The sequence below is a fragment of the Hipposideros armiger genome, unplaced genomic scaffold (assembly GCF_001890085.2).
Source record: "Hipposideros armiger isolate ML-2016 unplaced genomic scaffold, ASM189008v1 scaffold_149, whole genome shotgun sequence".
Taxonomy (NCBI): domain Eukaryota; kingdom Metazoa; phylum Chordata; class Mammalia; order Chiroptera; family Hipposideridae; genus Hipposideros; species Hipposideros armiger.
The window spans coordinates 2723172-2738815 of record NW_017731499.1 but is presented as its reverse complement, the minus strand read 5'-3'; the positions used below and the strand labels follow the sequence as shown (position 1 = coordinate 2738815).

The 15644-nt window shown below is 52.6% G+C and overlaps 1 protein-coding gene across 3 annotated transcripts in view; it reads right to left on the bottom strand.

The window, feature by feature from the left end:
* Positions 1-15644, bottom strand: part of SNX29 (sorting nexin 29) — a 482345-nt gene that overhangs the window by 6319 nt on the left and 460382 nt on the right. The window lies entirely within an intron of this gene.

Sequence of the window (15644 nt, the reverse complement as noted above, 5' to 3'; positions counted from 1 at the left end):
TGGGTGCCCACGTCTGATTCTAAGGGCATTATTCACAGTGTGGGCGAAAGAGCCAGAAACGGGGTCACGGCCCGGTTATAAAACCTACGTGACAGGAAGCCACTGAAGACAACAAAGTAGGTAAAGCCGTGTGATGAGAACATGGGTTGAGATGAAGTCACCCTGCCACATGTAGGCCAAGGCTAAAGGCTGTGCTTGCTCACGCCTTCGTCCTGTGGAGCTTTCCGGGCACACACATGGCCCAGCACTGGGTATAAAAGTGATCAAAACAGCCTCCCAGGCCCCGTGGAGCTCACAGTCACAGGTGGGCTGGGGGTGAGAAAGTGTCATGTATTATAAAAATTTAGGTCACCAATGCCCCCAGAGTGTCCCTGAGAGGCAAGCCTGAGGCTGCTGCTTGAAGGATGGCAGGGAATGCCCTGCGAGGGGGGACGAGGGGGTGGGCTGAGGGCATGGCCCGGGAGAGGACACTGGAGCTGCGCCCTGCGGCAGAGGACTTCCCGATCTGGTTGCATCTGGTGGCCTCTGCCTGCTGGGTGGACAGTGGACTGGAGGGGCTGGTGCTCTGGGCCCTGGGAGCACGTGCAGAAGCCCGTGCTGTGCTGTGAATGCAGAGCTGGTGAATTCTGGCTTGTTTCTTAGGGCTGCTGTAACACTGCCACACTCTTAGCGGCTTAAGACAACACAGAGGCACTGTCCTATGGTTCTGGAGGCCAGCTGTCCAAAGGGGGGTCTTCCAGGGATAATGTCAAGGTGTCGGCCAGGCTGGTTCCTCCTGGCGACTTCAGGGGAAAAGCTGTTTCCTGGCCTTTTCCAGCCACTAGAGGCTGTGGTCCCGCCACCTGGGAAGCCAGCAGTGTGGCATCTTCACATCTTTCTCTCTCCCTCTGGCAGAGACCCCTGTGATCACAGGGGCCTGCCTGGGTCATCTCCCTTTTTCCAAGACCCTTAATCACATCTGCAAAATCCCCTTTGCCATGTGAGGGGACACGTCCACGAGTTTCAGGGATTAGGGTGTGGACATTTGGGGGATCATTATTCTGTCTATCATAGACTGAGATGTTTTTCACGATCTTTACTTTTAACTTTGTGTCACTGAACAGCCGACTATCCAGTGAGCCTTCGTGAATCTTTTGGTTTGAATGGCTGTACAGTACAGCAAAGTAGTTCATTGGTCGCCTAGGTGCTAACATGTGCATTTTCTTTTAAAAACAATTTTTCAACTACAGTTGACACACCATATTATGTTGGTTTCAAGTGAACAACATAGTGGTCCGACATTTATATAACTTACGAAGTGATCACCCGCTAAGCCTAGTACCCATCTGACTCCATATAGTTACTACAGTGTTACTGACTCTGTTCCCTGTGCTGTAGTTCACATCCCCGTGACTATTTTGTAACTATTTTGTAACAGCCAGTTTGTACTTCTCAATCCCTTCACCCTTTCCACCCAGCCCCCCCAACCCCCCTCCCATCTGAACCATCAGTACTCTGTATCTATGAGTTTGTTTCTGTTTTGTTTGTTCATTTATTCTGTTCTTTAGATTCCACACATAAGTGAGATCATACAGTATTTGTCTTTCTCTGACTTATTTCACTTAGCATAATGCCCTCTAGGTCCATCCATGTCACATATGATAAGATTTCGTTCCTTTTTATGGCTGAGTAATATTCCATTGTATCTATGCACCACCTATTCTTTATGCATTCATCTATTGATGGACACGTAGGTTGCTTCCATATCTTGGCTACTGTAAGTAATGCTGCAGTGAACACAATGAAAGATATATATCTTTTTGAATTAGGGTTTTGGATTTCTTCAGATAAATACCCAGGAGTGGAAGGGCTGGATCATAAGGTAGTTCTATTTCTAATTTTTTGAGGAACCTCCATACTGTTTTCCATAGTGGCTGCACCAATTTACAATCCCACCAACAGTGCACGAGGGTTCCCCTTTCTCCACATCCTCGCCAACACTTGTTTGTTGATTTATTGATGATGGCCATTCTGACAGGTGTGAGGTGATATCTCATTGTGGTTTTCATTTGCATTTGTCTGATGAGTAGTGATGTTGAATATCTTTCTTTTGGCCATCTGTCCTCTTTGGAGAAATGTCTATTCAGGTCCTCTGCCCATTTTTAATTGGATTGTCTTTTTGGTGTTAAAAGACATTAACCCCTTATCAGATGTATCATTAGCAAATATCTTCTCCCATTCATTAGGCTGTCTTTTCATTTTGTTGATAGCTTCCTTTGCTGCAGACTGAGATTTGAATAGGAAGTTAAATGGTGAGATTACAGCGGATAGAAAATATCACCGAGAAATAAGAAAAATCTTGTATAATAAATGTCTTACTGGTCCAAAATGTTTTTTAAAAACACATCTAAGATTACGGCTCACTCTCATGTCCTGTGTGGCTTCGGCTCCAGCCAGGGCCTTCCTAGATGTGAGTGCTGGGCCACCCTGGACCCTGCAGGACACACAGAGGCCCCGGGAGGACCAAGGCCACTCGGTCAGTAAGTGGCGGACCTGGGATGGGCCAAGCCCAGTCCAAGTGAGTTAGAGAATGAGTCACACTCAAAAAGAAACCACATCCCCACCCCCAGGGGTCCCTGCAGGGCTCCTAAAATATCCCCATTGGTCCCTGTCCCTCAGGATCGGTTCTGTTTAGATGCTCTGATTTCTACACCTCTGCAGGGACACTCTGCTTGGTGTCAAGTTCAGGGTGTTGAGTTCAGGGTGATATCTCGATAAGATGACAAAATGCAAAAGCCCTCTGATTGTGGCTTTCTCCCTTGGGAGTCTGGGTGTGCTTTGTTCTCTGTGCCTGGAGGGAAAGGGGGCATCTGACCTTGAACAAAGCGGGAGCCACCCCTATGCATTTCTGCAGCCAGTCCAGCTGCGTTGCTGCTCGGCCCTCCTTCAGAACGGCGTCTGGCCGTGTGCACAGAGCACACGGGACCCTATCTTCTTTCAACACCTGTGTGGCCAGAGCCTCTTTACCCCTGCACGCCCCTTACAGGATGGGTAGAAGATGCTGGGAGGGCTCTCTGCTCACATTGTACAGGTGGGCTTGGATGTCAACGTCATTGTACCCTAACCCCGCCCCTCACGCTGGAGGTTCAGCTGGCCGCCCCAAGCCTGTGGCCACTGCCATCACCGGGTATGACATGCGAGGCCAGGATGGGCCCTGCTTGCAATGACCAGAGCCGGTGGGGCCCCCAAGTAAATAAGGGGCTCTTAGGAGGGAAGCAGCGGGGTCAGGACAGCAGCCACTTCATTTCATTTTTCAACAAGCGGCAATGACTGTGGGGAGGCAGCCTAGTGCTGGGCGTCAGGACGGGCGCCAAGCCAGGACACCCGCCTGCAGTCCTGGTCCTGCCACCAGGTCCTGTGCACCTCACTGTCTCGGAGCCTCATTCCCTTGTGTGTCACAGGATTGATGATCATATGGTCCTCACGGTGCCATGGTAAGGACTTGAGGGTCACTTACTAGCTGCGTTTCCTCAGACGAGTGCCCTGTCGTCTCCGAGCCTCAGCGTCCCGGGTATAATAAAGGTAGGGTTATTTTGAGCGTTATGTGGATAAAGTGCCTAGGCCAATGCCTGGCTAGGGTAACCACTTAAAAGATGGGAGCTGTGTTGGCAGAATGCTAGAATGCTGGCATTGAGGGGTGCAGTCTGAGGAGCCCACAGTCTCGTTGGGGAGTGGGCAGAGCAGACCCTGGGGCAGGTCGCTACAGTGGGGCATGGTAGCCGCTTCAATGTGGGTCAACACGGTGTTGTGAGCAGAAGTGAGAGTCCGGGTCACCATGAGAAGGGCCCTGTAGCTTTGAGAAGAGCACACGGGAAGGCAGTGTGGGCTCGGAGCGCGGCAGATGTGGGCCCGCTCCTCACCCCCATGGAAGGCAGGCTTTCCCCGCGAGTGGAGTGAGAAGTCACTGACATGATGTCTGTCAAGCGCCCATGCCTGGTCCCTGGGGATGCCCAGTGAGTGTCGGCTGCTGTGGCTGAGGGCATGGGGTGAGCACAGTGGGTACGGGGGTGGTGATAGCCCATCAGAGAGGGAGTAGGCCTGGGTGAGCTGGAGACAGCTCGGTCCTAAAGGCCACAGAAGGCAGTGACAAGGAGCTAAGCCACCTTGGTGGCTGGGTGGCACTGGGGCAGGGGCTATTGTAACACTTCCCATAAACTCAGTAGAGTGGATGGTGGTGAGGCCACTGGGTGAGGAGCTTAGCTGGGGACAAGCTGAGCAGGTGACAGCTCTAGAAGAGCCGGCTGGGGCAGGAGGCTTCCATAACTACTGGATGGATGGATCGATAATGAAAAGGCAGCTGGTTCTGTTGAAAGACCTGAGCCGGAGTGGAGAGAGCGAGGAGTCACTGGCATACATGAGGCCAAACCACACAGAACGGCCATTTTCCAGGTCAAAAACCGTCTCATAGTTTCATGTACCTGTCGGCCATTTGCATGTCTTCTTTGGATAAATGTCTCTTCAAGTCCTTAGTCTAGTTTTTAACCAGGGAAATGCAAATCAAAACCACAGTCATACTACCTCACACCTGTCAAGATGGCTAATATACATATATAGACACCAAGTGCTGGCGAGGACGTGGAGCGCGTGGCACCCTTGCCACGCTGTGGTAGGGTGTACGATGGTGAAGATGCTACAGCAAACAGTGTGGAGCGTCCTCAAAAAATTACCAGTAGAACTTCCCTGTGAACCAGCAATCCCGCTTCTGGGTATTTATTTATCCAGAAGAACTGAAAGCAGGCTCTTCCAGTAATACGCACCCCCGTGTTCATTGCAGCATTATTCACAAGTCACCTAAACCTCCCTGGGTGGATGAATGCGGGAAGGAAATGTGGTATATACATAAAAAGGGAGGAAATGCTGATACAGGTGACAGTATGGAGGACATTATGCTGAGTGGAATAAGCCAGTCACAGAAGCACAAATACCTCAATACAGTGTCTAGAATAGTCAAACTCCTCGAACCGAAGATTAGAATAATGGTTACGGGAGGTGGGGAGAGGTGAGGGTAGGGAGTTAGGCATAAAGTTTCAGTTACATGAGATGAGAAAGTTCTAGAGCTCTGCTGTGGACATTGTCCCCATAGCTGACAACACTGTTGTACACTGAAAATTTGTTTAGAGGATGAGTGCATGTTAATTTTCTGTGGGCTAACAGAATCTGAAGGCTTGGGACTGTGGGTGCGTGCAGACTGGGAGGAGGGGTCTGGGTGGACGGAGAGTGGGGCAGGGCCTGCTCTGAAAGGGGAAGAGACCTGGTATGTCATTGTCCCTCACGCCCCTTCCCTGTAGGAGGGAGCTGGGGCCAAGGCCACGTGCACCCCTGTATGCAGGCAGTTTCCAGGGAAGTGAGAAGGCCTCGAGCTGATGAGGACGGCCTTGAATAAGGGCCACTGATTGTTTTTAAGCAAGGCTCACTGGGGCCTCTGTCTCCATGGCTTCCTCTGTCATCAGAAGGAGATTCTCCTTGTTAGGGAGGCGTCCCTGCCTCACGCACTGGTGAGACTGAGGAAGGACAGTGCCGTTTCCTCCCTGGCCCCGTGGGCAACTGTCAGGCCGTGGGATATGAGCTGTGTCTCCACGTCTGTGCTTTTGTAACCAGCAGGCTTGGGGGCCAGGTGGGAGCAGAGCTGACGAGCTAAGTGACAGTCCCTTCCTGACCCTCCAGCCTCTGTGTTAGTGCGGGGGGAGGGAGGTGTCTGCTCCGGTTTTGCAGACAAGAAAAGGGGGTCTGGATGGCAGGCAAGCCCGTCTCTAAGAATGGGTTTCTAAAGGCTGTGTGGTAACGGACTTCACTCTGTTTTCAGAGTCAGGAAACCTGGGTTCCTTCAGTAAGACACGTAAGGACCTTGGAGGAGGACACATAACTGTCCCAAGACGCGGTTTTGTAGAGCAGGGGTGGCACCGGTCCTTCTTACCATCCACACATCATTCAACACACACTTAGAAGCCTGTTAGAGTTGGGAATACGCGCGGCTCTTCCCAGGCCCTGGGAGCTCTGAGTGCGGCAGCATCAGTCTAGCAAGGGAGCCGGGCAGAGGCTGTCTCAAAGATTTTACAAACTACAAAGTACAGGCACTTCCCAAGCGCCCATGCCTCCTCTTCCCAGAACCAACTCCTCAACCCCCTACACCCGTCTGTCAGACCTGGGGGAGCGGGGCTGGGGGGCGGCGGAAGGAGTCCTCCCTGAAGAGACCATGCCAGTCTTTCCAGAACAAGACGACCAACCTCAGGGGGTGGTCTCGTGCATCATCAGGGGCCCTAGAAAGTTACAGAGCTGGGAGAGAGAGAAGCGGGCATTTGGCAGGGATGCGTGGGGACAACTGGAAGAAATCAGCCAGGGAGCAGATGCCAGGGTAAGAAAACCGCGGGCACGCCACTGTGAAGACCAAGGCTCCGGAGCCGGTCACTGTGTCCCCATAGCTGAGCCAGACCCTGTGCTTGGCTCTGGGGAAATGGAGATCAGACTCGGTTTCCACCTTCAAGTTGCTCAGAGCCGGGGTGTGGCATGTTGGAAAAGTCTCAAAGGCATCGTGCTCCATGCGAGAAGCCAGGCTCAAAGGCCATCCACAGCCCTGGGGAGGGGGACGAGTAAGGCCCAGTGGAGTGGGGAGGGCAGGAGAACAGATGGGGAAAGGCTCCCAGAGGAGAAAGACAGGCTGTGGTGACGAGGCTGCCCAAGTCTGTAAGGCGCCGTACGGACTAGGACGGCCACGAGGTGACACAGACGTGCATGGTGCACGAGTTCTCCTAATCCACTTTCCAAAGGTGTAGATGTGGTGAGGGATGACTCTTCTTTTCTTTTTCAATTAAAAGTTTATTGGGGTGATAATGGTTAGTAAAGTTACATAGGTTTCAGGTGTACAATTCTGTAATACGTCATCTATATATCACATTGTGTGCTCACCACCCAGAGTCAGTTCTGCTTCCATCACCATATATTTGACCCTGTTTACCCTCATCTGCCACCCACCTCCCTTACCCTCTGGTAACCACTAAGCTGTTGTCCGTGTCTATGAGTTTTTGTTTCTTCATTTGTTTGTAGATGACTCAGCTTTTCAAAGGCAACGAAACAACATCTTTCAGACTTGGGCAGTGGTTTCCCCATCACTGGGTCTGTCCCCGGGGCCATACTGTTACCAAACATGGTAGGTTTACAAAGGACGTAATGTGCACTCCATAGTCCAGCTGCCACCTGCTGGCACTGTCAATGGGACTGGCATAACAGTCACAGAGGACACAGTGTGTCCTCAGAATAAAGGCCACCTCTGTAAGTATAATGCACTTTTCTCACTTGGAGAACCCTCGGACGGGCTCCAACCACAAACAGGATTTTCAGGGCCACTGGTCTAACTGACCTTGAAGCCCCTCTCGTCCCCAGGGTCAGTGACGAAGAGGGAGGCCACTCGTGGGGTATGATTATCAGAATCACAGCGTTTTTCCCATGGGAAGTAACCGTATTTGCCGGCGTATAAGACGACTGGGCATATAAGACGACCCCCTAACATTTCCACTCAAAATACAGAGTTTGTTATATACTCGCCATATAAGACTACTCCCTCTTCCGCACACCTTCCACACACCAAATAAAAGGTAAAACAATATCAGATTTGATTTCAACATTTATATTTATATTCAAATGCTTATGACATGCAGGAAAACTGTCACAAGGCTGTATGTAATGAAACATATACATAAATCGCGATTTGCGATTTTGCGCTATCATACTGGGTGTATGGTCGGCTGTGTGCGATTTTGCGAGTGTGGTAAAATCGCATAACAGCCGAGCATACACCCAGCAGCGCTGCTGATGCCTGAACGGTATGTGGAATGAAGTGGGCGGGCATCGGGAGGCCACTATGGCACGGGGTAAGCACTATGGGCAGTCTATCTGAAGTGTACCTGGCGTATAAGACGACCCCCCACTTGGAGGCATATTTTTCAGGGCCAAAAAATCGTCTTATACGCCGGCAAATACGGTAACTGTCGCTGAGGCGCAGGTCATTCTGCCCAGCGCTGTGATTAGAACAAGGAGCAATGTGTCCCAGACTCCGTCTTCATCATCTCATGTGCTTTCTGCATTCCCCCCATATCTGCACATCCCCTATGCAATATTCAAGATTTTCCTTTAAATACTGTTACTTTTAGTCACTTAAGCTTATGTAATGGATTTAGTGCCTAGTAACACATTTAAGAAACTTTCCTATGTACCACCACCTGCTCACTTACCCTGAAATATGGGGTGAGTGTGTGTTCTTGGCATGCTGGGGAAGTCTCAGAGGCATTATGCTACACAAAAGAAGCCCGGCCCAAAGTCTACACCCTGTCGGATTCCATTCATGACATTCCGGAAAAGGCAAGACTCCAGGGACGCAGTGGGTGCCAGGGGTGGACTACAGGCGGAACTGGGGAATTCTGGGGGTTCCGTACTTGGTGGTGGTGGTGACGGGACTCCCTGCATTTCTCAAAACTCACAGAACTGCACAGTAAAAAGGGCAAATTTTACCACATAAATTATACCCCATTCTCAAGAAGCTTGGCTGAAAAAGGGAGTCTTTTCAAATCTCTGCTTTTTCAGCATGAATGAGCACCTCTCATCTGTCTGGGTCTCCCAGGCAATGGTGACCTCTGTCCCTTTCCGGGGGACAGAAACCTTAGATTCTACCAGCTGGGCTACCTGGACAGGTCACTGACACTCCACGGGACTCAGCGTCCTCACATGTAAGATGGGATCCCAGTAAACAGACAAATAACTCAATTAAAAAAGGGACAAAGGATTTGAATAGCCACTTCTCCAAAGATGATATACAAATGACCCCTAAGGACATGTAAAGATGCTCAGCATCATTAGTTATTAGAAAATGCCAATCAAAACCACAGAGTCGAGCTGGCCGAGTGGCTCAGTTGGTTAAGAGTTTGCTTAAGAGCTCAAGCTCTGAGCAACAGGGTCACTGGTTTGATTCCCACATGGGCCAGTGACACTGCGCCCGAGCTGAGCTGCCAACAGATGGCAGGATGGCTCAGCTGGTGTAACAGGATTGCCTGTTCGAGATGGTGGGCTATGCCCACCCGCAGCTGGGACTGAACTCGGCACCTTGAGCTGAGCTGCCGCCTGGATGGCTCAGTGGATAGAGCGTGCGCTCTTAACAGCAAGGTTGCCAGTTCAACTCCCACATGAAAAACAAAACAACCACAGAGTCACCGCTTCACTCCCACCAGGACAGTTACTATCAAAAGGACTGATGATGACAGGTGTTGGTGAGGACCTGATAGATCAGCCCTGAGGTTTGGACCCTGCTGGTGGGGATGTAAAATGGTGCAGCTGCTTTGGAGAACAGCCGGCGGTTCCTCAGACTATTAAACACAGCCACCTGGGGCCTCGCAATCCTACTTCTAGGTAGATGCCCAGAGAAATGAAACCTGTCCATACAGAAACTTGTCATGAGCGTTGAAAGCAGCATTATTCACAACAGCCCCCAAGTGGAAACAACCCAAATGTCTATCAGTGGGAAGGATAAACGAAACAGGCTGTACCCTCTGAAGAACCGAAGGACAGCAACTTGTCTGTTCCCCTTCCCCGATTCCCCACTAAAATCTTTAAAAACAAACAAAACCCGGGGTGTACCCAGACAATGGCTGTGATTCAGCCATAAAAGGAATAAAGCACAAAAGCATGATACATGTGACGGCTGGCAGCGTACGCCACCTCCACCCCCCAAAATGCTGCCCCACATACTATGTGGGGTTAAAGGCACTTGAGAAGCAGCCGTCCATTGTCTTTTTTAAAGCAGGGGATGAAGTCCCCACGTGAATGACGTCCTCCCTCTACCAGAAGGAGAGGAGCACCCCTGTCATCAGACGAGCAGGCGAGGCCAAGCGGGTTGTGTACCGACAGGTCTTGTTAAAATAACTCTTCCTTCGGCCTCCCACATGGCGTCGTTTGTCACTTTCCCACAACCTAATATAAAAGCAGGTCGGTTCGCCATTTCATTTCTTTACGAGGGCCCCCGTGTCATGTAACCCTCACATAAAGCCGTATGCTTTTCTCCTGTTACTCTGTTAGTTTAATGCTCAGCCCCAGGCAAAAAACCCTGAGAAGGGAGAGGTAAAGTGGTGCGCCTTCCACGAGCTCCAGCATGGATGAACTAAGTGACAGATGCCAGCCTGAGGAGTACGTACAGTGATTCCATGCGTGTGGCAGTCCGTAGAGACAGGAGGTAAACTTGTGGCTTCTTGGGGAGCAGGGGGAGGTTGGAGTTTCTTTCTGAAGTGACGAAGACGTACTCAAATGGACTGTGGTGATGGTTGTGTACATCTGTGAATATACTACAAACTATTGAGTGAACTATATCTACCTATCTATCTATCTATCTATAGATAGATAGATAATGGAAGGCTATCGCCGTCACAGGATCTTCTCTGGCAGGCTTTGTGACAAAGCTGAGGGACGATATTCAATGGCCAGGACAGAGGATGGTACCACAGGGTACTTAGTGAATATCCCCTTCATCTGCTGCTGCACTTGGCTTGGCCACCTCCAGCAGGGCTCGTGTGCCCTCGGAGAAAACTGTCCCCAGGTCATACCTGAGTCCCGTCCTTCTAACCTGGTGCTGTTGGAGCCATTTCGAGGTTCGTGAGGGGATGGTCTTAGAGACCCAGCTGAAACCAGTAAGCAGGAAACGAGGGAGGAAATGATGCACTGGCTTCCTCCCCAAATCCATGAGACGCCACCCTTTCCAGGCTGTACAGACTCACTGTCACCAAGATGGGGATGTCCCTGAGGACACCACTTCCCTGGGGCTGGCACTTTGCACCTGGGCCCTCAGCTGGAAGGCAGCAGGAGATACAGCCTCTTGAGAACTGATGGTCGCCCAGGAGACCCCCGTCCCCATTGTCCGTCCTCCGCTCTCCTGCAGGGACGAGGCAGTGCGCCCTCTCCCCATGGGGGCTCCCATTCCTGTCACCAGCTCGGTATTCATTTCAGAAGCTCAATGGTCTGATCAGTCCCTCCCACTGCTGGTGACGCCACAGGAGCCATGTCTGTGCAAGCGGCCCCTGCCAGGAGCCCCAGGGTGCCTTTGCTTTGTAATAAGCCTCCAGGGTGCACTGCCAGGGTGTCCCAGTCCCAGCACACAGGGGAAATTGATCGGACAGTCTCAGCCACTCATCAGTGAAAATGGCCTCCGGGACAAATTAGGTTTTCATTTCACTTATCAACCAACCGGCTTTCGAAGGCTGGTCTGCTGGGGGCCACTTTCAGGAGCTTGGAGGGTGGCTCCGCCGGGGCCAAGCTGAGCCAGTCATAGCTGGGACCGAGAAGATGTGGCCGCTGTCCCCTGAGATGAAGTCTGTGTGTGTGTGTGGGGGGGAGCTGGGAGCCGGTTCTGCTTCTAGGGTGGCAGCCCGTGCAGTGCTGCCCACTTTGCATCTTGTGCCCTCGGGTCTGCGGGCTAGGAGGGTGGCCTGGCCCCACACCCACGTCTGGTGGTCGAGAGGCTGCAAGAGACATGTCGGTTAAGTGTGCCAGGCTAAAGAACCTTTGAATTCGTTTGTAGGTCCATCTTGGGGCTCAGGACCCTGTGATGGGGCTCCATGGGGGATCTGACTGCACCCACGCACTCCCTGTCATCTGCTAACGTCTTACAGGTCCCCTGGGGACCCCCGCCTGGTGGGCTGGTGGAACAAGGCCTCTGCCCCTTGCTACTTCATCATGGGCCCCCTGAGCTTCACCATCCACACGCGACCCGGAAATGGCTGTGGCCGTAACGGGGGCTCCCTGCAGGCAGGACTGTGGCTGGGGTTTTTCGATCCCCACAGTTCCTGACCCCAAAGGCACCAGGGGCTGTCATCAGTGTGGATGGATTCCAGGCTGCTGCCTGTCACGTCTTGGGCTGAAAATCACACAAATTCTCATATCCTCCTTGGCCTTAGGAGGGAGGTGCTGTAATGATCATCTCAGCTTTACAGAGGTGGACACGAAGCAGAGAGGGTGGGTCACTTGCTGGGTCCCACGGCAAGTGAGGCACAGAGGCTGGTCCTGAATGTGCAGTTGGACCCCAGAGCCCACAACCAGGCGACACGAGACCTGGCAGTTAGGCAGGGGCCACGAGCCCAGGCCTCTGTGCTCACTAGTTTCTGAGAGGTACAGACAGCAGACAGACAGACCATCCTCCAGGAGCTATGGGGAGGGGTTTCAGCCACACAGATAGAAAGGAGCTGCACCAGGGGAGGCTGCAAGGAGTGTCCCCAGAAAAGCAGGCTGGGGGGGGGGTGCGTGACTAGCAGGGAGGAATCGGGGAGAGGGGACGGACTGCCTCCCCTAGGACATCCTGGGCTTTGGAGACCGAACAGCCCAAACTCCAGAGGGCACACTGTCCCCGATGAAGGCAAACCCCGCTCAGTAAACCCACGACTCTGTTGTCACCTTTCAAATGTGCCTTTGATAGAACTGTTTGTCTATAGGTGTCGAGTATTTTATCTTTAAGCTTTTCTACTCCAAGCTCCAGCCAGGTAATTACTGTTCTAGAAACGCAAATGAAATGGCGGTAAAAAGGGAAGCAAACACTTAGAGAATCCTCTTATTAGAAAAAGTTAAACAAGAGTGACACAGGCTAATTGTTTAAAGAAAACAAAACAGGAGCAGATACATCCAGGCATGAAGAAGGGACCAGAACTAGCGTGTAAGCCCGTGCTTGGTGGCCGACCCCTCTTAGGATAGTCAGTGGCATGTGTATATTTTATGTGTATTTCTTGTAGTGAATCTTTCAGAATGAAAATGGCTACTTCCTAGATAAAAAACATTGCTTTGAAATTCGACGTTCTTTTAAATCAAGGCATTCTGTTCGCAGAGTGCCACAGATGCTGGTGACGTGGCCTGGACAATGGTAGTGACAGTGATGATGTAGAATCGTATCAGGTAACGTTTACTGAGCGCCTGCCATGTGGCAGGTGCAGGTCTAAGCTCCATCCTCTCATCTGCTTCTCCCTCCTGTCAACCACCGGAAGCAGGGGCTCAAGAAGCTAGCACTGACTGTGGCTTCCAGAGCTGCAGGGACTGGTGCAATGCCACCCGCCTCCTATGTGACACAGCAGGTTGTCCCCTCTGACAGGAGCAAGTTCTCCTCCTACTCGGGGCTAAGTGACAGGTGACAGAGTGGTATTTGCAGAAAAAACAAGGCCTAACGGGGACGGGGGAGAGTCTGCAATTTTGGTTATGAATTTACTTACTTCATGTGAGCCTTTTCATGCTCCCCCAGCCCCCCATCTGTTTAGCTCCTGTAAAATCATCTGTTTAAGAAATGTCTTTCAGGACCTTAATTATTAGGTCAGCCTTGTTCCTAAGAAAAGTCTCTTAATCTCTATTATTACCATCTGAAAAATGGGGCTGTGAGATTAAACACGACGACGTGGGGCGTGCTCTCTGTCACGAGGGGCTCTGATGGCCAGAGAAGCTGGCAGGGGCTGGATCGTGGACTGCCACATGAGCCCCTGGGTGCCCCCTCAGGGGCGTAACCCGCTTTGGATGTACAGCTTCTAAAGACCACCCTGTGGGGCTGGGGTGGCCCAGGAGAAACAGCCTCAGGTCAGAGCCGCGAGGGGCAGAGGGAGTGCCCCAGGGCCAGCGACGACGGGCAAGGGTGCTGGAGAGAGAGCGGGCAGGGGCGCGAGGGCCAGTCAGGGGGAAGGGAGAACGGGGGTCTTCTGTGCTTGGAGATGGAACTGGGAGCGGCTGGGCTGGAGGGAAGGTGCAGAAAGTGACAGGTGGGCGGTGGCGCCGGCGCGGAAGGCAGGGCGTGTGTGTTCCTGGGGTGAATTACACTATTTAAAAAAGTGAGCCAAGGAGGACAGCCTAAGTCAGTGCAATCACTACTTCCTGCCTACCGGTGTGCGCAGTCAGCTTTGATGATTTCATGGCTGCAAACCACGCTGGGTAAGATTCTGACTGTCACCGATGGGGCTGATGCTGACAGGGCTGCACTGGGCCCCTGGCTGGGAGCCTCCGGAATGACATTTCACAAGGTCTACACCTCAGGTCCTGGGTTAGGGGTGTTCACCTGAGAGACTGCTGAAAACGGCTGGATGCGTCTTCCGCTCACTTCCTCTATACCTGCCTCTGCCCATTCTCCATCAGGACTCTGAATCCTGCCACTGTCCCATCTCCGTCCCTTTCTCAGCCCTCACTTTCCTTCTTACAGGGCAGGCCTCACGAATGTCTCCATGGTAACCACTGCCCACTTCCTTGTGGAGCTCAGCTCCCATCACAAAACCTGAGCAGCAGAGCCCGGAGGAGAGAGGCTGGGAGAGGCGAGGCGGCTGATTCTCAGCTCCAGGCTGACTCCGCAGGCCCTGCTGCCCTGCCCTCCAGCCCGGCCCGGCCCCACTCAGAGTTAGTTTATTCCTTCTCTCATCTCAAACTATCTCCCTCCCACCCTGCTTTCACCCAGGAAGCAGCAGCAGGGGCTCTCCCTCATCCCCTGCCTGCCAGGTCACTGGCACATGCCCCCTGTCCCCTACTATTGAAGACCAGCCCCTCCCCAGGACTTGCTCCAGGGCTGAGCTCTGCAGCCTTCCTGCCCCTGTCTGCAGGGTTCCTTCCTGTGGTATTTCTCACTTTAAAGCCCTCCGGCTACCTCCCTGTGGGCAGGGCCTGCAGTGACCTTGACCTCTCAGCAGCATCTGACGTGGAGGACGGACCCCTCCTCCTCTGGGCTTTCGTGACTGCACCCTCCACCGCTTTGCCACTCATGGTGGAGGGTGCCAGGCCTTGCTTCTCTGCCTGTCTCTGTACACTCCCTCCGTGTGGTCTCGCCCAGGCCAGTGGCTTCACATCTGTCTAAATGGTGCCAACTCCCCGTGTGTGCATTTCAGCCCCACCTTCCCCCGGGGGCTCCAGAGTCAGTGCAGGCATTGGACCCACCTGCACATCTAGCCCTGTCTTGAGCGTCGCCAAAATGGAAAATGATTTTCCCCATCAAACGTTTGTTCCTTCTCTGGCCTTCTCCGCGTTAGTAAGTGGTGCGACTCCCCTCCGACCTGCTCACGCCGGAAGCTGGCACAGCGCCTCGGTCTCTCCCCTTCCCGTCCCATTCCACCCCTGACCCATCAACATGCCCAGTCCTTCACCCTTCTCCGCCTCCACTGTGACCAGCCTGGGTCCAGCCACCATCATCACCTCTTGCCTGGACTCTCTCAGCAGATCTCCGAATGGCCTGCTTCCACGAGATTCCTGTGCAATTCAGCCAGTTATCCCGCCCCCTCTGCCGCCTCCCCGGCACTCAGACGCAATTGCAGCCATGGCTACAATTCTGACCTCACCTCCTCCAGCGGTACTGAGACTGCTCTTAAGTCCTTGTGCCTCAGGTCTCACTTAAAAGTCACCTCCAGTCATACGCCGTCACGTCACTTAGTTTCCTTACAGCACCTGTCACTCTGAGGTGTCATCTTCACCACTAGTCCCGGATGACGTCTGGTGTACTTAACCATTCTAGTGAAGTCAAAGTGGCCTGCAAATGCCACCCTCATCCACACCGGCCTCGTCCTCCTGGTCTGACAGCACCTTAAACATGCCAACCTAGGGGAGGAGGCGGTGTGTGACGTGTAATGCCAGAA